At 34.7% G+C, this 24207-nt stretch overlaps 1 protein-coding gene across 3 annotated transcripts in view; it reads right to left on the reverse strand.

Annotated features, from left to right (window-relative positions):
- The window catches only part of CACNA2D1 (calcium voltage-gated channel auxiliary subunit alpha2delta 1), a 676615-nt gene that overhangs the window by 173435 nt on the left and 478973 nt on the right, over nt 1-24207 (reverse strand). The gene's annotated exons all lie outside the window — the stretch shown is intronic.

The raw sequence follows: 24207 nt of genomic DNA on the forward strand, positions 1-24207 counted from the left end.
TATAGGGGGATAGACAGGCCAGATCTAATCTATCTAATCGCTTCTCAGGCAATAGAAACCCAACTCACACTGTGGATGCGGAGAACAGAATGCACCAGAGTACGTGAGAAAACTAATGAGGAGATAAGCCTTATTCCTACAGTTAATTTAGGTATAAATATTAAAAGCCCCTTGTCCTTGTCTATTCCCCAGCACCTGTAAAACTCAGTTTTCTGGCCCTATTCCCTATTCCTTTAGCTTCCTATAGAGTTACCACCTGGATAAAGCCTGTAACACAGCTGTCTCTCTTAATGACACCTGCAGACCATGGAATATGCAAGGGATGAAACCAAAGAAAACCACTTCACGATCTAATAGGAGAAATGCCCTACAAGAAGAAAAATGGGATCCAAAGTCCTCGTTTGTGTATGTTAATAGAAGGATTTAAAGGTGTCAATAGGGGATTATTGGAGGTTTGGGAGATTTTGAGACATAGCTGCTAGAAAATTCATATGTAGAACAGAGGACTGGTCATTTATTCAGCTCCAAGTTATTTATCCTCCAGCACTCTAACTTTTAGTGTGTCTAAAATGGGTAATCTTCTATCCTCTGGCTCTCTAATCATCTTGAATGCTATGATTTAGGACCCCATCATTCCATGAAAATGACAAAGCAGTGAAATAACAATTTGGCTAGGAGAATTCTAGCACTGCTTCTACTCCTGAATCACTGTTTTGATATCAGGCAAATACCCCTGAGCTTCAAATATCTTCTATAATATGAGAATTATAAGATCCTTACAATAATCCTATCATAATAAATAATAATATTGTTATAATAATGCTTACTATAACTTACTTCGAAGGGTTATTATTATGATAAATTGAGATAACATGTGAAGCCTATTTTTAACTAGCACTAAAGAAAGTTAGGGTATTTTATTTTTACCCTCTTCAGATAAATGAAAAGAGTTTGATGCCAAGGCACAAGTCTCTTTTTTATTTCATACATAATGCACCCTCACATTTGAAATTATAAATGATTGTCTGTATATTTAGAACCTTAAAATGTCTTATTTCAGCCTGGAAAATGGCAAAAATACTTCATATAATAATTGGCTTTTTTTTCCTTGAAGGGAATGCATCTCTTAGGTGTATGGAATTGAAAAATATCACTTATTTTTCCCAACTAAAGCCAATTTCTTCACTGGAGCATATCCATATAGCCCTCACACTGAAATATAACCTTCAACAAATGTAAATTTGACTATGCCACATGATTTGCGAATACAAACACTAACGTTACACTAATAACCTACAATCAAAAAATACCATTTCCTATATTTTACAAAGCACTTTCTGTAGAACAGAACAGGATCTTTGATCCATCCCTGCATTACGGGGACGGGGGGGGGGGAGTGGGACACAACTTCCTTAAGGAGAAAGGGAACAAGCATTTATTAGGTGCCTACTCTGTGCCAGACACTGTGCTAAGCACTTGACAAATATTGTTTCATTTGAGCCTCACAATAACTCTGTGGGGTAGGTAACATTGCAGGAAGTGATAAAATGCTAAGAAGCTGAATCAATGCTGCAACTGGAAATGATGAACTAAGATATGTTTCATCTAAACAGTGGCTCATTAGAAAATTTAAATGGAATAAAAGGGTAAATAATCTATAACACAAACATCCAAATATCTCCGTATGATTATGTACACCACAATGAAATTCAGTTAGTAATCATTTTCTTTGTAAATAAGCAACATAGGAAAACAAGACTGTGAGCAATAACTTCTATCCTGCTGTGAGCAGAGGCAACAACCTTATCTCCTCCAGTGCTTATTCTAATCAACCTGGTCCGCTCGGTAGTCCCCCAAATATGCCTCATGTTAGTCTGCCTCCATACCTTTGCTTAGCAGATTCCTCTGAGTAAACTTATTCTTTTTATTAATATCTAAATCCTCCTACCTCTTCTTCAAAGAATTCATCTAGATCCACTTCTTCTATGATGTCTATTGTAGTTAACTTAGAGAGATTTGAGTTTTTCCATTTGCTGAAATCAAACATTTGTTTGACAAGCATTAGTGTCTTGTTAAATAAATTCCTGGGGAACTGAAGGTCCATATCACTCATTTAACCATTGATGACATGGTATAGCATGTTACAGTATGCTATGGTAGGGTAATGTACGATATAGTATGGTATTCTTATCCTGCACTTGTCTTCTATGGTGGTTGGACTGATTTGGACCTGCTGGACAGAGAAAAACCATGGAGAAAATATGAGTCTATTTGTTGAAATGCAGTCTAGATGAAATAGAGAATATCAAAAGACAAACAACACTGATCTTAATTCCTCTTCTGCTTCAAACTGAGCCTTCAGGAAAAAAAAAGCAAATGGCAGATACAGATTATCTGGTGAATATTTGGGCCCATTTTAGATACAGAGGGAAGCTAGGTATATAGCGAATCAAGTGCTGGCCTTGAAGACATGAGAACACTTACTAGCTGTATGACCCCCTCCAACCCCGCCCCCAGCAAGTTACTTAACCATTCTCATACTCAGGTTCCTCATCTGTAAAATAGAGATAATAAAAAGGATTGATCATGGAGACGATACTAGTATTAATTTTGTAATAAAGCCAAATTAAGTGTTTATTTCAAGCCTCAAACCCCTAAAGAGATTTTGTGAGCACCAAGTGAGATAATACATGTGAAGTTCTTTGCAAACTTTAAAGCACTGTTTATGGTAATCAATAGTAGTAATAATAGTTGTTCAACATATTTTATTTATTCAATTGGATGATAATCACCTTGACAACAGAGACGATGCCAGACATTGCCGTATATCTCAGAGAACCTAGCACTCTGCTTTGCAGGAGTAGGCATTCAGCACACACACACACACGTGCACACACACACACACAGTAGATACTTAATCATAATCCATTGTCACTCATTTCCATTAAAAACTCAGAAAACTGGAAGATATTTTGATAGAGGGGCATGATAAAGTGAAAAAAGCAATGGATTGGGTTAAAATCCCAACTACTACTTATTTCACTTCTCTGGGTCTTTAATTTCCTCATCTGTAAAATGAATAGATTGAATCTGGTGATGTTCAATATCACTTTAAGTTCTATATGCTATGATTATCTAATCTAGTCTGGGCAACTAAATGTATCAGTTATTCAAAATAACAAATTATCGATTTTCAATTTTGTTTTTGATGATATTTAGGGTAATGATCTTGGCATCCTCCTTTAGACAGCCAATTCCTGGGTTTAAACATCTTTTATTCACAAAGTTTTTCCTTCTGTACAATCAAAGCATCTTCTGATTTAATTTCATTCCTTCTTGTTTTGGGACTACGGCATTTGGGCAGAAGAATGGCTTTCGAGGGGAGGGAGCAGTTCCCCTAAAATCCTATTTCACTTTTGTATGAGGTTTTCAGAATTCAAATCAGTTTGGAATTAAAATAAAAACTTACTTCACAGGTCTATAATACACACATACCTTTCCTTGAAATCTTGGTGGGAAAGTCCCACTAAGAGACAGAGATTTAATCAAATGTGAAAAATCTATCTTTGCCTTAGTTTTGAGAATGCATTAATGCATGCTGAGATTGGAGGCCACATACACATCTGGCTTGGTGAATTAACAATGAAGGATCAAAACACATTGAAACCAAATAATCAGATTCAATAGAAGGAGGGGGATAACAAGTCTCCTGGGGACCTGAGTGATACTGTCGATGAGCTATATACACTGACTGATACTTAAGGGTGTGCATCAACTAATTTTTAAATAGAGAATTGCCTGGTGATTTTAAGAAGCACAGATCAGATGTGTTCTAGTGTCATACATATTAATCTGCTTAAATTAAGAGTGGTTGCCACTTGCCCTAAGCACCTTATAATCTTTGGAGTGAAGTAAATATAATTTCTAACAAGAAGAGTAGACTTTAATTAAAAAAAGTTTTAAGCTGATAACATTTGTCTCATTATTCAAAGTTGGATTACTCAGACCATTTTCTAAACACATTTCTGGATAGGTCTGTCTTATTATGACACTGAACGTAATGTTTTATATCTCTGAAGCAGATATAAGTGGCTATTTTAGCTAATTTCATTAGAACATTAATATTATTTAAATAAAGGTATTTTAAAATTAATGTGATTCTTAAGCTATGAATGAAAATAATTTGCAGATGAATCAATCTCTCTCTATATTTGTGCATTTCTGCTTCCAGAGGAGCATGTATTTTAGAGAAGGAAGAGACCTTATGTATGTGTCTTCAAACCTAATTCCCTCATTTTACAACTGCGAAAAACAAGGCTCAGAAAAGTGAAGAGATTTGTCCATGATCATTCATCTAGTAAAGTAAGATTGGATCCTAGGAGTTCCGTCTGCCAAGGCCTTAGTAATCTGCTTGCTTCAATAATTTAAAAACAGGAAATTTACAAATATCAAAAGCTCTCCTTTCAACTCTCTCCAAAATCAGTTTATATAAGATCCTAGCAATCCCAGATGAGGCCAAAACAGATATCAAAAAATTTCCTTCTTCCTTTATAGAAGATGTGCTTAACCTGGGGTCCATGAACTTAAAGTCTCTGCATCAATCTCTCTTTGTCTCTGTGTATCAACTTCATTTCATTGTAATTGGTATTCTTTCTAATCTTTTGTCTTTTATTTTATGTTTTTAAAAACATCATTCTGAGAAGGGGTCCATATACTTCCCCCCCACACTGTGTGTTCATGACATACACACAAAAATATTAAAAGCCCCTGTTCTACAGCTTGGTTCCTTCAAGCAAAAAGCATTTTAATGATCCAGTTCTATTAGAAGGGGAGAAATAAGCAAGCTCCTAATCTACATACATATGTATGCATATATAAATGGATTCCTTTAAGTTATACTTTAGCATAGACAAGGTAAAACCACAGGCAGTGAGAAAGCAGGGATTCCATCAAATTCAGGCAATACAAATTTGTACATTTACCAAATGAAAGACCTTCACAAAATTGGAGAGTTCACTAAAAATCAAGAGATACACAATTCTTAGTAAATACCTCAATGCAACGTTATATTTCTTTCACAACCTACTAAGTCATCCTTGTATTTATTCTTATATTTATTCCCACCAACTCACATGAATTTCAAGTAGTTGGCTACACCACAGTAGAAAGATAAGGGAAGCCCTTTAAATTAGAACAACAACAACAAAGTTTTTTGAGACCTGAAAACTGCAATCCAGTGGCTTCAAGGATCAATGTTTCATTTCTGACTTTTTAATCTGACACAACATATGTATAAGGATATTGAAACCAAGAGTAACATAATTGTCTTTTAATGAATTATTTACCTTTTACCTTTATTCAAATAGCTATTGGCTGAATTCCCATGTCCAGGCAAGAAAGAGCAGTGACTTATCCATGCTTTACGACTATTAACCCTACTATCAGCTCTATTTGTGAATTATATAATAAGAAATACTCTTCGCTTCCCTGCAGACAATGAAAAAATCTGTTCCACTTCAAGGCCCTCTAGAGAACTGGACTCAATCATTATGAGGTTTCACAGAAATCATAATATTTATTATATGAAGGTAGGTATATTATAAAATTCCTTTATATTCATGATACACTATTCAAATCTTCATTACCTTGGGTCCCTTTTCAAGTTTACCTGCATGTTTGAGATTCTGAAATGATCGCAAATGACTTAACTAAAATCTTAGAACATATTGCATGACATGGACCACACCACCTTCCTCAAGAAAAATTTCCATGGTTTAATTACTTAGGAAACATCTTATATTATTCCTAAAAAATTTTCAAATTATAAGTTTGAATTTGAAAATGAGCCATATATATATATGTCTATATATATTATATATGTATCTTTTGATGTGATTACCTTGATTTTTTAAAAAAGTTTCTCCTTTTGATATGTCAATTTTCCTTCAAAATGATTTTTACTCTTTACCAAAATATATTTCCTTTCATATTAATCTTATTTGATTTTTTTTTCAGCACACACTACTTTCTTGTCAGTTTCTATCACATATCATATTGATGGAAGCAAGGGTCTTAGACGTAACTTGTCAGTTTCTGTTCTTCCTTCCATTCTACCTATATTTTTTCCAAGCAAAGTTCTTTTACTTTTTTCTAATTCTGTTCAATCTCTCAATTTTCATTGAGTTGAAGTATCGGTCTTTCCCTTCATTAAGCTCTCCATCAACAGCTCATTTGTCTTTCTATTGCCAAGTTCCATAAGAATTTCATGGTTACATTTGCTAGTCTAGAATTGGTAATCTTTCCAACTTTTTTTTGTTAAAGTTCAAGTTGGTTTGTTGATGTTTTACATTGTTCTGGTACTTAACATTAAGGCATGCTCTGGTTATGCTATTTTGCTTGATTAGTTCTACAAATTAGATATTCACTAGCAGCTTTGAACTACCTTGATGCAGAACAGGACAGTTTTAAATCATGAGGAAAATTGAAATCCATATGATCCTGCCCCCAGGAAAATACATCTATTTCCATTGTATGTATGACCACACATACCAAAAGTACTTCTTATATACCATGTTATTGTCATACCCCCACTAGTTTACTACCAAAAGTTCTCACGGACCTGCTTATTTTGTGAGGCCATAAAATCTATTTCTTTTTTTTTTAAAGAGAAAATTTCTCAGAATTCTATCCAAAATACTATTTATTATACTGATTGGATCAAATTTATTGCTTTTGTTTAATATCCCTAGTTCATTTCCCTGAGAATGTGCCTGTCCTTTTACACAGCGTGAAGACAATTCCCATCACAGAGAACCAATCTCTGTCTAATTCATCACTTCTTGGGAAAACTCATATTGCTCTGAATCCAAAGTTCACAAATCTAATCTCTTGGATGAAAACCTGCGATATTACTACTGCCTAGTAAATATTTCATAGGTATTATTAATTTTTAGGGAGCTTAAAGAGGTTTTCATTAAAAGGAAGCTTTTATGAGACTCCCAAGAATCTTACCTGAGGTAAATCTCCAAACTAAAGTACCATTCTATGAACTATGGCACCATTCTGTAGTCTCAGTTGACTTCAAAAAATATTGATCTCAAAACTACTGAAATTTTTTTTATTTAAAAATTTTTTACACAAGGATCATGTATATAGAGCTAGTATACTTTTTACTCTAGCATATTTTTTCTCTAGTATTTGAAGCCTAACAGATTGTTAAACTGTTTCCCTGCATAAGTCATAAAGTTAATTCCATAATAAAACCACATTAAATGTTTATTTCAAAGTTACCAAATTCTAGAGAAACTCAATCTATATTCCTCACATTATTATTTTGAAAAAGTAAAAAAAAAATCTAAAATGTTTAGGAATCATAACAAGGATAATAAGATGAATGTGAAACTAAGAATGTATCAATGCTAGGAAACATGAGTTTAATTTGAAAATGTAACGTTTCATACTTGATCATAAGTTCAATAACATATCTGAAAAATTTAAAATAGTTACACTTTGAATTTTTCATGTAGTGTGTGCTATATGTCAAGTGAAATAAAGAATTGAACCACAATTATTTGTATGATGAAATCCAAACAAATCCCTTCAATTATCTTAATATTTGAAGCAAATATGTCTGGTTTTGTTTTGGCCTAGCTCATGTACCCTGAATAAATGATTTCTCTACTTAGGAAATTGTGTTAAAACCATAAAGGTTTGAAGTTGGCTGAATAAAATGAACATAAAAGCCATTAAGATATTGGGTAAAATAAACAAAAATTTTCTCTTCCTGTTGAATTCTCACAGCTTCTGTCAGGGAACATCTGCAGCCTACACAGACAAAACCAAATAGGCCCACTGGAGAGATATGGACTCCAGTTATTCATTAAAAGAAGGCCTAGCATTTATTTCAATTCTATGCTATGTTCAAGGAGTAGATGCAAAATAATGGAAATTATTCATGCATATTTTCTCTGCAATGAAAAATGGACCAAATAAATGTACAATCCTTTGAGAAATTTCTAATTAGTTACACACAAAGGTGAGAGTTTAAAGAAAACCTCCAAACTAGATGTAACGCTTTGGGAGGAAAAAAAAAAAGAAACCTAGATATCCTTAACTCCTCAATGCTACATGCAAACTTAACAAGGTAAATTGGGGAATGCCTTTTATTTTTATATGTTTGGCTCAGTTTCCTACATAGTTACAAAATGAGACCCAAAAGACAATATTCTAAAACCTTTCTTCAATGTGATAAATGTATCCCTAAACCAATATCAATCCTCACTTCCATGTGATGAAACAGAAAATCAATGAGTCACACAGACAGAATAGATTCAATTACAACAGGCCAAAAGTGGAACAATGAGGCAGCATGTACTGAAGCTTAGAAAACAAGATACAAGATGCAAAATATCAGAATTAGGACCCATATGACTTAGAATAAAATTAGCCTATGATAATCTGCTTGGTGATTCAATGAATTCTTAATTTAATTTGGTATCACCCACTCCTGGAACTTTTAATTTATTCAGGTTACTTCAGCAAATATTTTTTAGAAATAAAGCATTACGCTAGTCTCCAAGGAAGAGCTTAAGGCATGGTCCTATAGAACTTACCTTCTAATATGGGAATGCATCATATGCACAGATAAATTCAAAATAAAATTACACAAGGAGTTTGTCATTTAAAGAAAAAATAAGGACTCAAACATGAACTAGGGTAAAACAAAAGGTGTGTGCTTTTCTGTCTCTCCTTAATAATAGGACATATTAAGGTGGCACAGTGGATAGAGCTTTGAGACTGGAATTAGGAAGACTAAATTCAAATTTGGCCTTAGACTCTTAAAAGCTGTGTGACCCTGGGCAAGTCATTTAACCCTAGTTGTCTCAGTTCCTCATGTGTAAGATGAGCTGGAGAAGGAAATGGCAAATCGCTCCAGTATTCCTGCCAAGAAAACCCTAAATGGGGTCATGAAGAGTTGAATAGGACTGAAAAAGACTGAACAACTAATAATAGGGGACTCTTTAACATGTTCAAAGGCAGAAAGGACAAAATTTGTAAAGAGATAGAATTAAAAAGTGCTAGAAAGCAAGTAAATACCATATTGCTAAATCCAGGAACTTTTAAAATTCTATTCTCATTGTCCTTCACCTGCCTGCAACACTTGAGAATACTCACTTAAAAGGGATATGAGTGGCATTAGTGGATTTTTGGCTGAACATATAATAGCAGAGTATGACACACAAAAGAGCTAATGTGATCTCAGAGTTTTATTGAGAGACGTATAATGTCCAGGCATAATGGAGGAGATGGTCCCATTGTACTCTACCCTTGTTGGATCAAATCTAGAGTATTATATTCAGTTGCGGGTATCCCGTTTTAGGAATTACAGTAGAACCAAAGAAAAGTCTTATCATATTTTTCTCTCAGCCATATACTCTTTGAGCCACCAACACTGGCCTCCTTGCCATTTCACTAATAACACACTCCATCTCTTGGCTCTAGGAATTTTCTTTGGATGTCCCTCATGAATCAAATGCTCTCCCTCCTCATCTCTATCTTGCTTCTGTTGTCAAGTAGTTTCAGTCATATCTGACTCTTTGTGACCCCATTTTGGGGTTTTCTTGGCAAAGATACTGGAGTGGTTCGCCATTTTATTCTCCATTTTACAGATTTTTACAGATGAGGAACTGAGGCCAACAGGGTGAAGTGACTTGCCCGGGGTCACACAGCTAGTAACTGCGAGAGGCCAGATTTGAACTCAGGGAGATGAGTCTTACTGACTCCAAGCCCACAGCTCTATCCACTGGGCCAACTTGCTGCTCTCCTGGCTTCCTTGAAGTCCTAACTGATATCTTTCACGGGAAGCCTTTTCCAATCCCTTTTAATTCTATTGCCTTCCCTCTGTTAATTATTTCCAATTTTGAGTTTCTACACATTTGTTTGTGTATTGTCTTCCTCATTAGATCGTAAGCTCTTTGAGGGCTGAGAGAGTTTTTTGCATCTTTTTGTATCACCAATATTTAGCATGGTGCCCGGCACATAGTAGGCACTTAATATATTCTTATTGACTGACTGACAGGATGGTAAGAGGATTAGAGACTATCAACATATAAGGATGTTTTGAAAGAACTGGTAAGGATTCGCCGGAAGAAGAAGAGACTTTGGGGGCAGAAGGGTGAGGGAAAAGGACAATGCTTCATTCCTCAAGATTTTCTGAAATAAAGAGATATTTATTCTCTACCATTTTATTTATGGCCTCCAAGTGCTACTAGATGGTATAGTAGATAAGAGTCCTGGGCCTTGAGAAAGACCTGAGTTCAAATCAAGCCTCAGATGTTTATTAGCTGTGGGACCCTAGACAAGTCACCTAACCTTATTGGCCTTAGTTTCCTCAACTATAAAATAGGAACAAAAACAGCACCCAATTTGTAATAACAGAACCCAACTTGCAGGGTTGTTTCAAGGTTAAAATGAGAAAAAGATATGCAGTGCTTAGCTCCATGCCTGGCACAGAGTAGGTGTTATGTGGATTCTAATTTCCTTCCTTGTTTCAGTCTCAGTTTCCTTATCTGCAAAATGGAGCTAGTAATAATACTTATCTGAAAGAGTTTTTATGAGGATCAAATGAAATAACATGTACAGTTCTTTACTGTATATAAAACTTCCTGTAGCCTAATTGCTGACTAAGAGTATGGTGATGCACACTAATTCGGTGGGTTAGGAAGCACTGCCAGGAACTACCTAGTGAATTGTGGTTAAGGTCATAAGTATTTTTCCAAATGCCTTAAGTACCACAAAATGTAAGTTGGAGAGAGAAAAACAGTCCTTTTAAATTTTTCCCCCAAACAATACCCCCTCTGTTTTTTCCCATCTAATATACTTCTGGCTCATGGAAACTTGGGGTATGTGAAAAAAGAGTTGATTAACTAGCCTGTCAAGTGTGGTATGGCAAAAAGTTTTACTCCAGGGATTTGCATATTAGCTTATTTATTGAAGATCTCATTTAAGATTTCAAACACACCAAAAATCATGGGACACAGACATTGATTCTGAGTGTTCTGACCATGCTAGAAAATAATTTACAGAATTCTTAAAGAGATGAAATATATGCATATATATACACGTGTACGTATATATATATAAAACTTATTTTAAAATACACTTCTTTTCACTTTCTCTTTCCATTTCGCTAGCATGCTGACATTTTCAAAGAGGTCAAACTCCAGGTTCAGATATGCATTTTCCCCTCTTTTATATTGGACAGTATGTCTCCACTTCTTCCGTCATACTCTTTGGTCACTGAATTACATACTACATTGACCTTAGCATATATATCAGTGTTAAGATTCTCTTAAATTATCAATGAACAAAAAGAACAAGAACACGATAAATTTGTATATTCAAAAATATCAAATGTGATAACTGACAAGCCATTCTCCTTCTTACATTTCAGAATATAATCAAATGTAAGTCTTGGCCTTGAGTTTTTACATTGCTTTGAATTTCTATTTTCTTCTATATGAACTAGGTATAACTTAGCAGTTATGCCAATACTAGGTATAATTGCTTTGTTTTGATTCAACAAAGCATAATCTATAAGCAAAACATATCTCCTTTGATTGAGAAATCACATTTCCTGTACCAGGAATGCAAACAATCTCAGCATATTAAAGTTTCATCATCACAGCTGCTCCCAACCTTTGGTTTTGCCAAGACTATGTCAGATTTTCATGCCATGCAGAGCCTATTCTACACAGTGCTTTCTCGAGGAAAAAAAATAAGTTGTATATTTTTAAAATTAAGAAAGATAATTGAGATAAAGAAGTATGTCTGCTGTGTTAATGCTTAACACATTAAACTCTCCTCATAGTTTTAAGTAACTCTAAAAATTTTATTTTTGGTATGGTGTTATGGGGAGAAATTGAGGCTAGTGGATCACTTATTTGTGGAGTTCTGAGCTGCAGTAGGAATAAAGCCAATCAGGTAGCCACACTAAGCCCAGCAGCAATATAGCAGAACTCTAATAGCAGCAAGTCCTCAGACTACATGAAACAGGGCAACTGACATAAGTCATAAAAAGAGAGTGGTTGAAAGCTTCAATGCTGATCAATATTCATGTGGAGCCTGTGAGTCATCTATGTACTTCCAACCTTTGTATGATAGGGAGATCCCATCTCAAAAAACAAAACAAAACAAGGTGATCGCTTTTATGTGACTAATAAATCACTACTACATTTCTCTAAAAATGAAGTTTTCTTGTACTCTTTTGAATCTTAGTTGAAATGTTTTAGAGGTGTTTTGGTTTTTTGTTTGTTTATTTGCTTTTGGGGAAAAGAGGAAAGGTCTCAGTTGTATCTGATGGGTTCATCTCTGACGTCACAGGCAGGGAAATGACAAGGGTTAGCTAGTGAAGCCTCTGTTGTGCAATGGAGCATTTCCAAAATAGAAGACAGTAGCAAAAATGTTTACATATATTGAAGATTCCAGAAAAGAGGCAGGGTAGGGGACACCAAAACTGACCAACTCTTTAAATGATTTTGCCTAATTTCAAAATATCATTATTCATTAATAAACCAAACTGAGTTTCCTAAGTATAATTTAATTTTCTATACCTTTAGTTAGAGCAAATAAACATTGATTAACTGCCTACTATGTCCCAGACACTGTCCTAAATCCTGGAGATACAAAAAAAATTGCAAAATACAGTCCCTACCCTCAAAGAGTTCACAATCTAATTTCATGCCATGAACCTGAAACTCAGTCATCTTTAGCAGCTGTGATTAAGGGATGAGGGTTTACTTAAATGAACAAATAGTTTCTGAAAGTGGAATATAAAGAGAAGAACAACTGCTAGATTAGAAGTCTTTCTCATTTCTTTGGACAGTTTTATTTTTAGCTACAATGTATTTTTTTAAAATTTCATTAAAGTAGATTTTTATATTAGTTACATTTTAAGGTATGACTTCGAACTATGGCCAATTCTTTTTTTTCTAAATATAAATTAAACATATTTATTCATTTTAATTTTATATTTATATATCTATGGATTTTTTTCTTCTTTAATAGAATTCTCTTGCTTTTGTTTTTAACGTTGTCTAAAATTCCTTCTATACCCCTTGCCAATGTCCCACACCCAAGGTTTCATTCCCCTCCCCAACCACATAACTCTGCAATGAGTGGAGGGAGGTATCTTTTTAAATTTCTTTGGGGCCAACACTGTTTTTGTAATTCTGCAACATTCATTCTTGATTATTTTGAGGTTGCTTGTATTTCTATTTCCATTTTTATAGTTACTGTATATATTGTTTTCTTAGTTCTGCTTACTTCATTTTGCATCATTTCATGCAAGTCCTTTCCATGCTTTTCTTTATTAATTAATTTGTCTTTTCCATTCAAATACCCTAAATTGCTAAGCACTTCCCTAAAAGGAATCTCCTTTGTTTTAAATATTCCTATTTGTTAAAGTAATTATACAGATTTTCTTTATGTGATCATTCCTTCATAAGCAAAAACTTCAAGAGGGTCTTCTCACCTCCACATACTTCATCTTCCAAACCATGTTTCCCACCATTTCATCCTAATATACTTGTTTTTTTTTTGTTTGTACATCTAGTCCTCTTACAATATGCCTCTAAAAGGTTCAGCAGCCTCCTTTTTCCTGCCTGAAATTCAAATTCCTCATTCTGATACTCAAGGTCCAAATGCACATGGGCATAACATTATATTCATTACTATTCCCTTTTGCATAATTTATATTCCAGTTTAACTGACCCCCTTGATCTGCTTATTTCACATTCCCTCTCTTATACCTTTGATTAAATTGTTGTTGAGAATGCTCTCTCCCCAACCTTCTTTCGATCTCTTTTTTCTTCACATATTAAATTCCTACTGATTCGTTAGGTATACTTCAAAGCCACCCCAAAGCCAGACATACTCTTCTAATCCTGTTTGCCAAAAGATAGCACACTTTTTCTCTTTATCCACTGCAGGACACTTTTTAACCTTTCTTATTCATTCATAAAATTCATGTATAGAAATGAGTTATTTATGTCTGCTTCATATACCATTAACTAGATTGTGAGCTTTCTAAGGGCAGGGACCATGCCTTATCTGAATTTTGAATTTTCTCTGCTGTGTACATATTGCTCTGTAAATAGTAAATGCTCAATAACTGTGGTTTAAATTGAAATAAAAGATCAACTAATAGCTATACTATTTAAGTGTAATTAAAGGAGTAGGGACTGGGCCTATGGTTTCACTGGTCCTGACAACTCCCAATGAAGGAACTCCCTCCACCGATACAGATCCGTACCTCTTCTTTATCTAATTATCTTAGAGATCTGCCTAGAGTAGAGGAGGATTAAGTAATTTGGCACAGGTTCACCCAGCCAGTATTTGTCAGAGGAAGAATTTGAGCTGTGGTCATTCTGGCTCAGATGCTAAACTGCCTCTTGTAATAATATCTGGCACTTATATAGCACTTCAAGATTTGGTAAACATTTCATGTAGCTTATCTCTTTTGATCTTGGCTCTCTGTGATGTGAGGCAGCTAGGTTGGGCAGTGGATAGTCAGGAAGTCAGGAAGATTCATCTTCCTGAGTTCAAACCTGACCTCAGACACTTACTAGCTGTGGGACCCAGGGCAAGTCACTTAACCCTGTTTGCCTCAGTTTCCTCATCTGGAGAAGGAAATAGGAAACCATTCTAGTATCTCTGCTAAAAAAACCCAAAAAACTTCAATTGGGGTCATGGACAGTCAGGCATGACTGAAAAATGATTTAACAACAACCTGTGATGATTTGCAATAGTTTTGTTTATACTATCCTAGAGGAGAGGAAATTGATACTTAAAGACATGTGGCTTGTCCAAGGCTGCACAGCAAGTACATGTTATGAGTAGGATTTGAATCTATATTTCTACTTAACTGTGTAACTCTGGAGGGCTGTATGAGAGACAACATGGAGAGGGAGTTAGCTTTGAAACTAGGAAGATCTAGGTTTAAATCTCCCTTCTAACACATACTGACTCTATGGTCCTGAGCATGTGCTCCCAGTGCTTTTGGCAAATCTTTAAGACTTTAAATTGAAAAAAAAAGGTATCAATCTGTATTTATAGCAGGAGTTTCCCCTTCTGGGAGTTCCTTATACCAGCGATATTACAGGGCCAGATCCTGTCCCTATTTTTTGTGGCTTCAAATTCAGAATTCTTATCACTATTCAGTGTTGTCTCTCTGATTTTACAACAAAGTTCTGGATTCATTCATTCATACATTTGTTTAGTTATCTATCCATCTATCTATCTATCTATCTATCTATCTATCTATCTATCTATCTATCTATCTATCTATTGCTTTAAGCTGTCAATTATCAATTACCTCTTAGTGAATTTAGCCTGTCACACAAACAACATTTGTTCTTTCTTGTTAAGATGATTATTGAGTACATGTTAGTTCAATTGTCAATTACTAACCATGATAACTATGGGAGGGAAAAAGGTAGTTTTACATAAAGTGCTGTTGGCAACAGATTATAGGTTTAATATGATGAATTAGTGAATTTCTATTAATAGTATTTCAGTCTAATAGATGGATTTTAATTAATTTAAAAGAATTTCCTCTGTCTAGGGATGAACAATGATGTAATTGCTAATAAATTCCATATTTTCAAGCAAATCTATCATCCATCTATGTAACAAAAGGAATTGTTGATTTCTTCCCACTTTACCTCGTCATGTTTTGATGATTTTAACTAGAGAGAATGGCTGTATAATAAAGGTCTTGAGATGTTGATGACAGTAAAATATTTGTCACTTGATTATAGAGATAGTGCTGTTTTCAGAGATGGAACATTTTACTAACAAAATTGAATCACATACAGATATAAAATGATTTCCTGAGATGCCAAAGAAGTGTTGTGTAGTTAGATGAAGATAGATGAGGAGGAGGAGGAGAAAAGAAGGAGGAGGAGGAAAAGAGGAGGAGGAGGATGAGCACTGGAGCCTCATTGCTATTTGGCAACCCATTTATTCAACTATCAAGTCCTTATCACCTTTCTTATAGCAGCCATTCAAAACTATTCACTATTCTCCAAACTCCATCCCAGGAAAACTTACTTTAAGCAAATGATTTAGCCTTGTACTTCATTCAGGTTATCTTTATCAAACTTTATAACTTCCCTCCCTCTGTATAAAAAAAAAATCTCTTGATATCCACATCCATCTCTCATCCTTCCCTCATATGTCATAGTATAATCTCATTATCAGACTCTCCCCTTTATCTTTTCCAAAGCTAATACATATAGAGTTCCATCCTCTCTTGTTTACCTCTATTGTTAGTTTCTTCAATTGTCCATTATTATTCCTCAATTGTCCACTCCCTTTCCACTTGTAAACATGTTTAGATTTTAGCAATCTTAAAAATGCTATTTTATTGATTATATTTTCTCTTCAAGATATGTTACTGCAACTCATCCATATCAGGTCATAATGCAATAAAAATTACATCCAATAATGGACAATGGAAGGAGAGATTAAAAATTAATTGGAAATTAAATAATATAATAAAAAAGTGAGTCAAAGAACAAATCATGTAAACAATCAATAATTTCATTAAGGAAAATGACAACAATAAGACTACATACCAAAATTCATGGGACATAGCCAAAGCAGTACTGAGGAGAAAATGTATATTTCTAACTGTTTGCTCAATAAAATAGAGAAAAAGCAGTGGGTGTGTAGACAAAGAACAAATTAAAAATCCCCAATGAAACACCACTTTGGAAATCCTAAAAATCAAAGGACAGAATCATAAAATTGAAAGTAAGAAAACCATTGAACTAATAAATAAAACTAAAAGCTGGTTTTATGAAAAAAAATAGAATAGATGGATTTTAATTAATTTAAAAGAATTTCCTCTGTCTAGGGATGAACAATGATGTAATTGCTAATAAATGCCATATTTTCAAGCAAATCTATCATCCATCTATGTTAATTTGGTTAAATTTGGTTTAATTTGATTAAATGGTTAATTTGGTTTAAAAAAAAGGACAGAAAAAAATCAAATTACTAGTATCAAGATTGAAAGGGGTGAATTCACCACTGATGAAGACAGTTATCATTATCATTATTATTATTATTAACAATTATTATAATCTAAGACAATTGTTAGGAGCTATTTTGCCCAATTATATGCCAATAAATTTGACAATCTAAATGAAATGGATGAATACCTACAAAAATATAAATTGCCCAGATTAACAGAAAAAGAAATCAAATACTTAAATAACCCAATCTTAAACAAAGAAATTGAATATGCCATTAATGAACTTCCTAAGAAAAAAATCCCCAGGACCAGATGGATTCACAAGCAAATTCTACCAAACATTTAAAGAACAATTATCCCAATACTATATAAACTATTTGGAAAAACAGGCGAAGGAGTCTTACCAAATTCCATTTATGACATAAATATGGTGCTGATATCCAAACCAGGAAGAACCAAAACAAAGAAAATTATAGACCAATTTCCCTAATGAATATTGATGCAAAAATTTTAAATAAAACATCAGCAAAGAGATTACAGCAAATACTCTTTAGAGGAGGGGCATGGGAGATGGAATTAAAAATCAAATTATGGTTAACATAACTCCTTTAAAAATATTTATGTTATTCTGAACTTAAGAAAGTTCTTAACACAACTCTAAGTAACTATTTGGTAGGTAAAACTTGACTTATAATGAACAGTCAGCATGTCTGCCTAGTAATATGTAATCAGGTGGATGTGGAATGATCCAGAGAGAAGCTGACTTAGTTCCAACGACAAATCTGAAAGCTCATCATGAAAGGCACAACTATACAGCTAGACAAAGTTCTAGGGCTCTGACCATCTGCCTTCCAGGATCTGAATCTCCAGACACACTAGTTTTTGTTTCTGTGTTTCATGAGCAGCAAGCTTCCTCCCCTCCCCACAACTCAAAAAGCCAATTTTACCATTGTGAACATTAACGAGGCTGTATAGACACGTAGAGTAACAAGTGGGGGCACAGTGATGGCAGCACCTTCGTCACATGCAACCCCACCTATGGGTTAGGGTGGTTAGCAATTATACTTAATAAAAAAGTGAAGAATATTTCTCCATCTACACAGATTCTTTACCTGCCTGTAAAGAAAAAAAAATAGTGAGTACTCCAATATTTGCTGATTGAACAGGGGGTAATAATGGTCAGTAGTTTCTTGAGGCAAATATATATTCTTTTCATTTATATTCATCATTCTTGTTTTGTGATGGCTCATAAAACAAACAGCTGCCCATACTGCAGAATCATCTCCCAGCGAAGCCCAAAGTAAATAGCAGTGTCTTGTTTGGATTGATGGATGTGCTCCAGTCGGTTGTTTTCAGACCACAATCCATCTTATATTTCTACAGTGATTCTATCAATACTTATTGATCTCTCAGTCACTCTGTGGAAGTGCAAAGTTATATATCTGATTTAAAATGAAAGCTGCTAATAAAGAGATATTCCTTTCTTCAGTTCATCCTATTAACGAAGTAGGCAAATTGTAACAAATACTTGTAGGTCCAGACAGCAAATGGGAAAAGTAGGTCAACAGCAAAGTCAGTTACAACATGAAGATATGATTCAGTTTCTCAAGATGTCTACATTTTTATGAGCTTAGACGGCCACTGCAGCAAGTAGTAAACATATGATCTTAAGAAAAAAAACACATATTCATAGAAAATAAAAGATTTTAAAAATACTGTTTGCAGTAAGGCTTTGCTCTGCCTTCTCAATGGGACATCAACCTAGCAGATAAATTGTGCTTGAGGCCTAACCCACCAGTTTGGTACTGCATTGTTGTTGTAAGTCTTTCTTGTAGATAAAATGTATAGTGTAATCTATACAAGTTAGACAGGCATCAAAAGAAAAACCACACAGTATAGAGAGAAACACCATTTTTGTATAACTCCCTACACGATATAAAAGAATACACAAAGACTTTTTGGATGGAGACTAAACTATGCTGCGTGAATTCATTATGATGACGGAGGAATGGTGATGATGACGCTATTACACAGTACAGTGGAAAGCGACCTAGAGCCTGAGTTGTCTGACCTGGATTGAATCTTGCCTCTGACACTACCTGTGTGAGGTCATTTAATTATTCTCGGCCTTAGTTTCCTTATTTATAAAATGAGAGTGTTGGATAAAACAATCCCTATGGTTCCTCCTGTCTATGGTAGTCAAAAGTGTAATTACTTCTAGGAGCAAGTCCTTGATATAAAGTGCAGCTCATAACCAGGATATTTATCATGTTCCAAGTTATATTATTCTTTCAGTATAGTATTTTTAAAGAACAAAATAGAACAAAAAGGAGAAAAAGGTCATTAGCTCTTTAATGGCCTTCATCATTTTTCCCTACCTCATCAGCCTCAATATCAGTTCTTCTTCATCTATGTATTTGCATTATCCAGGAAAAAAAACATTTTAGTACTCATTCTTTTTCTTGTGCATAGATTTTTCCATATCATCTAATATATCTGAATGACTCTGCAACTGCTGATTTGTCAAGTCATACAGGATTACAGGATAATAGATTTAAGGCTGAATTGGACCTTCAAGGTCATTCTACCTCCTACCTCCTACCAACTACCTCCTCATTTTATAGTAAAGAAAATTGAGGGTCAGAGAGGATAAGTGGCCTCCCCCAGACAGGGAATAAATGGCATAATCTGAATTTGAACCCAGGTCTTCTGAATCCAAATCAGTTAATTAATCAAATAAAAAGCACTTATTAATCACCTATATGCAAGGAACTTTGATAGGCACTGATAATACAAGGGTTAAAGTGAAACTGTGCCTGTCTTTAAAAGAGCTTTTATTCTATAAAATCATAATAGTATGGTACAGTTGTCTGCAAATTACTTTGGCCAAGAAAAACTTTTCATATGGTTTCATTTTGTCATCTCCTCTAAACATGGTTGTTCTCCAAGGCTCTGTTCTGGGTCCTCTTCTCATCTTACTCTATATTGTCTTGCTTGATGATCTCACCCAGCTCCCATTAGTTCAATTACTGTCCCTACACAGATGATTTCTACGTGTATAAAATGAGGCCTACTTTCTCTCCTGAGTTCTAGTTTCACATTACCAAACTGCCTTTTAGATATCTCTAATTTGACGTCCTATAAGCATATCAAACTCAATATCTCTAAAACTTAACTCATAACTACCCCAAAGCTGTCCCTTCCTCTATACTTTCCTATTACTCTCAAGGGTAACACTATGCTCCCGGTCTGACCCAGGCTCACAAAGTCAATATTTTCATTAGCTTCTCACTCACTCTCCACCCAGATATCCAATCAGTTGTCAAGATCTGTTATTCTTCCTACCCCAAATCTCTGGTATATATCCATATTTTCTCTACTCACATAGCCAGTACCCTAGTATAGGCTTTCACCATCTCAAAACTAGAGTATTGGTTGGTCTTACTGCCTCAAGTCTCTCCCTTTTCCAATCCACCTTCTACTTACTTGCCACGGTGATTTTCCAAAAGCATAGATCAGATCTGACCATGTTACCCCCGCTAATTGATATACTCAATTGGCTCTCTATAGGATCAAAAAGAAAATCCTCTGGCATTTAAAACTCTTCAAAACCTTCCTTCTTTCTGTCTTTCCAGAGTTCTTATACTTTACTACTCTCCACATAGTATACATGGTCCTATTCCCAATTCCTTGCGCAACACACTCCATATCTTGACTCCATGTCTTTTCAGTGGTCATCCCTCATAGTTATAATGATTTCCTCTTTCATCTCTGCCTCCTAGCTTCCCTAGTTCCCACCTTGTGAGGCCTTACCAAGGGCTCTCCCTCCCTAATGCTAGTGCCTTCCCATTACATAACCTTCCATTTATACTATAAAATATACAAATAATATATATAAAATTTTATACATAAAACGTACGTACATTACTTTTGCATGTTCTATTCCCCATTTTAATGTAAGCTCTTTGAGGATTGGTACTATATTTGCCTTTCTTTGAATCCCCAGCACTTAACACAGTGCCAGACACAAAGTAAATATTTAATAAATAATAGTTGCCTAAGTGAATGTGACAGCAATGGTCACATGAGTGTGCATCTATTGACATTAAGCTGATTCTGAAGTCTGACTTTGACTCGATGGAGACATATTTACTTATTTTCTCTACCTCTGGTTAGTTCTCTCTCAACTGACTGCTGCATTTCATTCCATACACACGTGTTTCATTCTTTTATTGTTATGCTTTAAACTAATGGATTTCACTGTGAGGAAATATGTAAGGTGCACCTTTCAAACTACATACTTTTAATATCTGTTAGAGATGTTGCAAATGATTTTAAAGTTCACTTAACATATTTTTCATGTGATTAAGTCAGGCATTCAAAGATCTTTCATGATCACAATGGAATAGGGTCAGTTTAACCAAAATGCAAAGTGAAGTGTAGCTAAACATAAAAAAATGCCATGAACTGACAAATTATTACTATGAAATGCCATAATTAATCCTCAGGTGATAAGCATAGACCTTCAGAAGCACCTGACAGATAGTTGGATTGTTATGGATTCTTTCTAAGTAAAATACAGACTTCTTGAAGTTGGAAGAACAATAAGAAGACAGCTAACTGCTGCTATGAGAAAAAAATATTTGTCATAAGTAAGACTCTAAAAAGACAAGAGAATCAATCATTGGAATACACGTAATTCTTGTGGCTGAAACTATTATTTTTTTATTCAAGGCTATGCCAAAACTATTTTCAGAAATTCAGATGAGCCTGTGAGATATTAACATCTTCATCAAAAAATTAAAAAAAAATCTATCAAAACTATTCTGGGGATTATTTTTTTTATTTCCAGTGGATCTGGATGTCTTTTCCTCACTGAAGGAATGATAATCCCTGATAAATATATCGATAGACCAAGAAGTAGAGTTTTTGCAGCATTACAGAAATCCCCAAATGGAAATGGACTTTTACAACATAGCCTTGCATCAGGCAGCACATCATGGAAGGTTACAAAATTTGTGCAAGAGATAAACAGGTAAAAATGTCCTGAGAACTTACCTAATTGAAGCTCCATTGAAAACTTATGGGATATAATTGAGGGTAGACTTGGGAAAATGGACTGTTCATCAAAGGTATAGCTTAAGTCTAATGTAATATAATACACCTTTTCACGATGGAAAAACTTTTCAAAAGTATCACCATCTTGTAAACTCAATGTCAAATTATGTAAAACAGAAAGATCTTCCTTTAAAACAAAAAAAAAAACCTGTAAGGTATACTGTATGACAAAACATTGATTTACTTTACTTTGTCCAAGTTAATGTCAATACCACTGCACATATATTGGTATAACCCCAGCTTCAATAGCACTCCAACAGAGATGTGTATATTGCATATTACTGTCTCTTTAGGAGGGAAAGAATAGACTCTTCAGGAGTTGCAACTGTAATCATAGTTCTACAGAAAGTTAACTGTCATGGTGAAAGAGACTGTGTGAGGCACAGAAGGAGAAAAAACTAAGAGCATTCCTTTTGTGAGAGACTGAGCTAATTGTTAAGGAAAAAATCTGCAGGGATATTTTGAGTAAACTACATTTAATTCTGATTTTGTGAGGAGACAGCATATGAAAAGAACTCCTTAGTGACTTGAATTAACACTCTAAAATAACTGTTTTCAAAAGTTGAAGAGAAGTTAGCGACAATATCGTGTCTCTTTCTCTTGCTTTTGAAGAGCACAGAAGTGAATCTGTCTCTGAATCTTAGTCATCATCACTATATTGCAAATACTTCCTTATTTTTATAATTGTATTAATTTTTATAATTGTATTAATTAATGTATTAATTAAGCAATAATAACTGCTACTATGATAACATATAAATAGTAACACTGACATCTAAATCTATGGGATTGGGAGGCTTGAGCATGTGTGAGAGAGAAAAAGCAGCGAATATTTATAGAAAAAATTTTCTCTTATGTATAAACTAGGAAAGGGGCTTGGAGCTAATTGATTAATTAATAAAAGACATCATACATTTCTAGTAATTTATAAAGAAATATTAGAACATATCCCTTGACTGCCTTAGAACAAGGCGTAAGAAGTGACAAAGAAATAAGCTATAAGCCAACGAAAAGGGATAAGGTACCTTATGATTGTAACATAATGCAGACAACAGCCATCCTCCACTCCACTGAGGTTACAAATGGACCATCCCGCCAAAATCCCCTTTTATAGATATAAATATACACACAAAATTGATCCATGATGGTTTGTCTGAGGGGAGGGCAGAGGAGAGCAGTGGCAGTTGGAAAGGCATTACATGTGTGGCTATTGATGAATACTAAAGAAGAATAAAGATTCTAGGGAGTAGAGGTGAGGACAGAGCACCTTCCTAGGCAGAGGGGATATACCATGCAAAGGCATAGGGATGAGAATGGAGCACAACAAATGAGGAACAATAAGAAGGCCAGTTCCACAGGATGCTCAAAGGGGACTGTTGTGTAATGACGTTGCAAAGATAAACTGGAGCTAGGTCATGAAAGCCATAGAATTTCAACTAAGGGTTGACATTAGAACTAAGGGTAATAGAAAGCCATTCAATTTTATGAAAAAGGAAGGGTCATATCAGGCCAGCATTTTGGGGAAATAGCTTCAACAGCTGCATGGAACATGGATTGTAGTGAGAAGAGACTTGAGCTAGGGAAGTTAAGTAAGAGGCAAGTATTAAGAGAGGTGGTTGAGTGTGTGTGAATAGAAGGGGACAGATGTAAATAATATGCCCTTTCCACTGAATCATGCTGCCTCCAGTTTGACTGGGAAGTGAAATTGACCTCTTTGGGAACTATTTTTTCAACATTTCTGCTCATATTCCCCCAAATACTGATGAACTGAAATAGTGAACAAAATAAATAAGAAAGACAATGTTAGGTCTTGTTTGAAAGGCTAAACCCTAACCATAACAACCTTTAGGAGACGAAAAAAAAGTATCTGTAACCTGAAGACAATGGTTTCATTTTTAACGTCAAAATAAACTCATATTTTAGAGTCTATGAAAGTCTTATGAACCTAGGAGATATTTGATACTCTTGGGCTTTCCATTAACAAAACAAACACCAAAAAAAAACCCCAAAAACCACAAAACAGAAAGATCATAAGATTCACAACTAGAAGG

Source organism: Trichosurus vulpecula, chromosome 5 (genome assembly GCF_011100635.1).
Source record: "Trichosurus vulpecula isolate mTriVul1 chromosome 5, mTriVul1.pri, whole genome shotgun sequence".
Lineage (NCBI taxonomy): Eukaryota > Metazoa > Chordata > Mammalia > Diprotodontia > Phalangeridae > Trichosurus > Trichosurus vulpecula.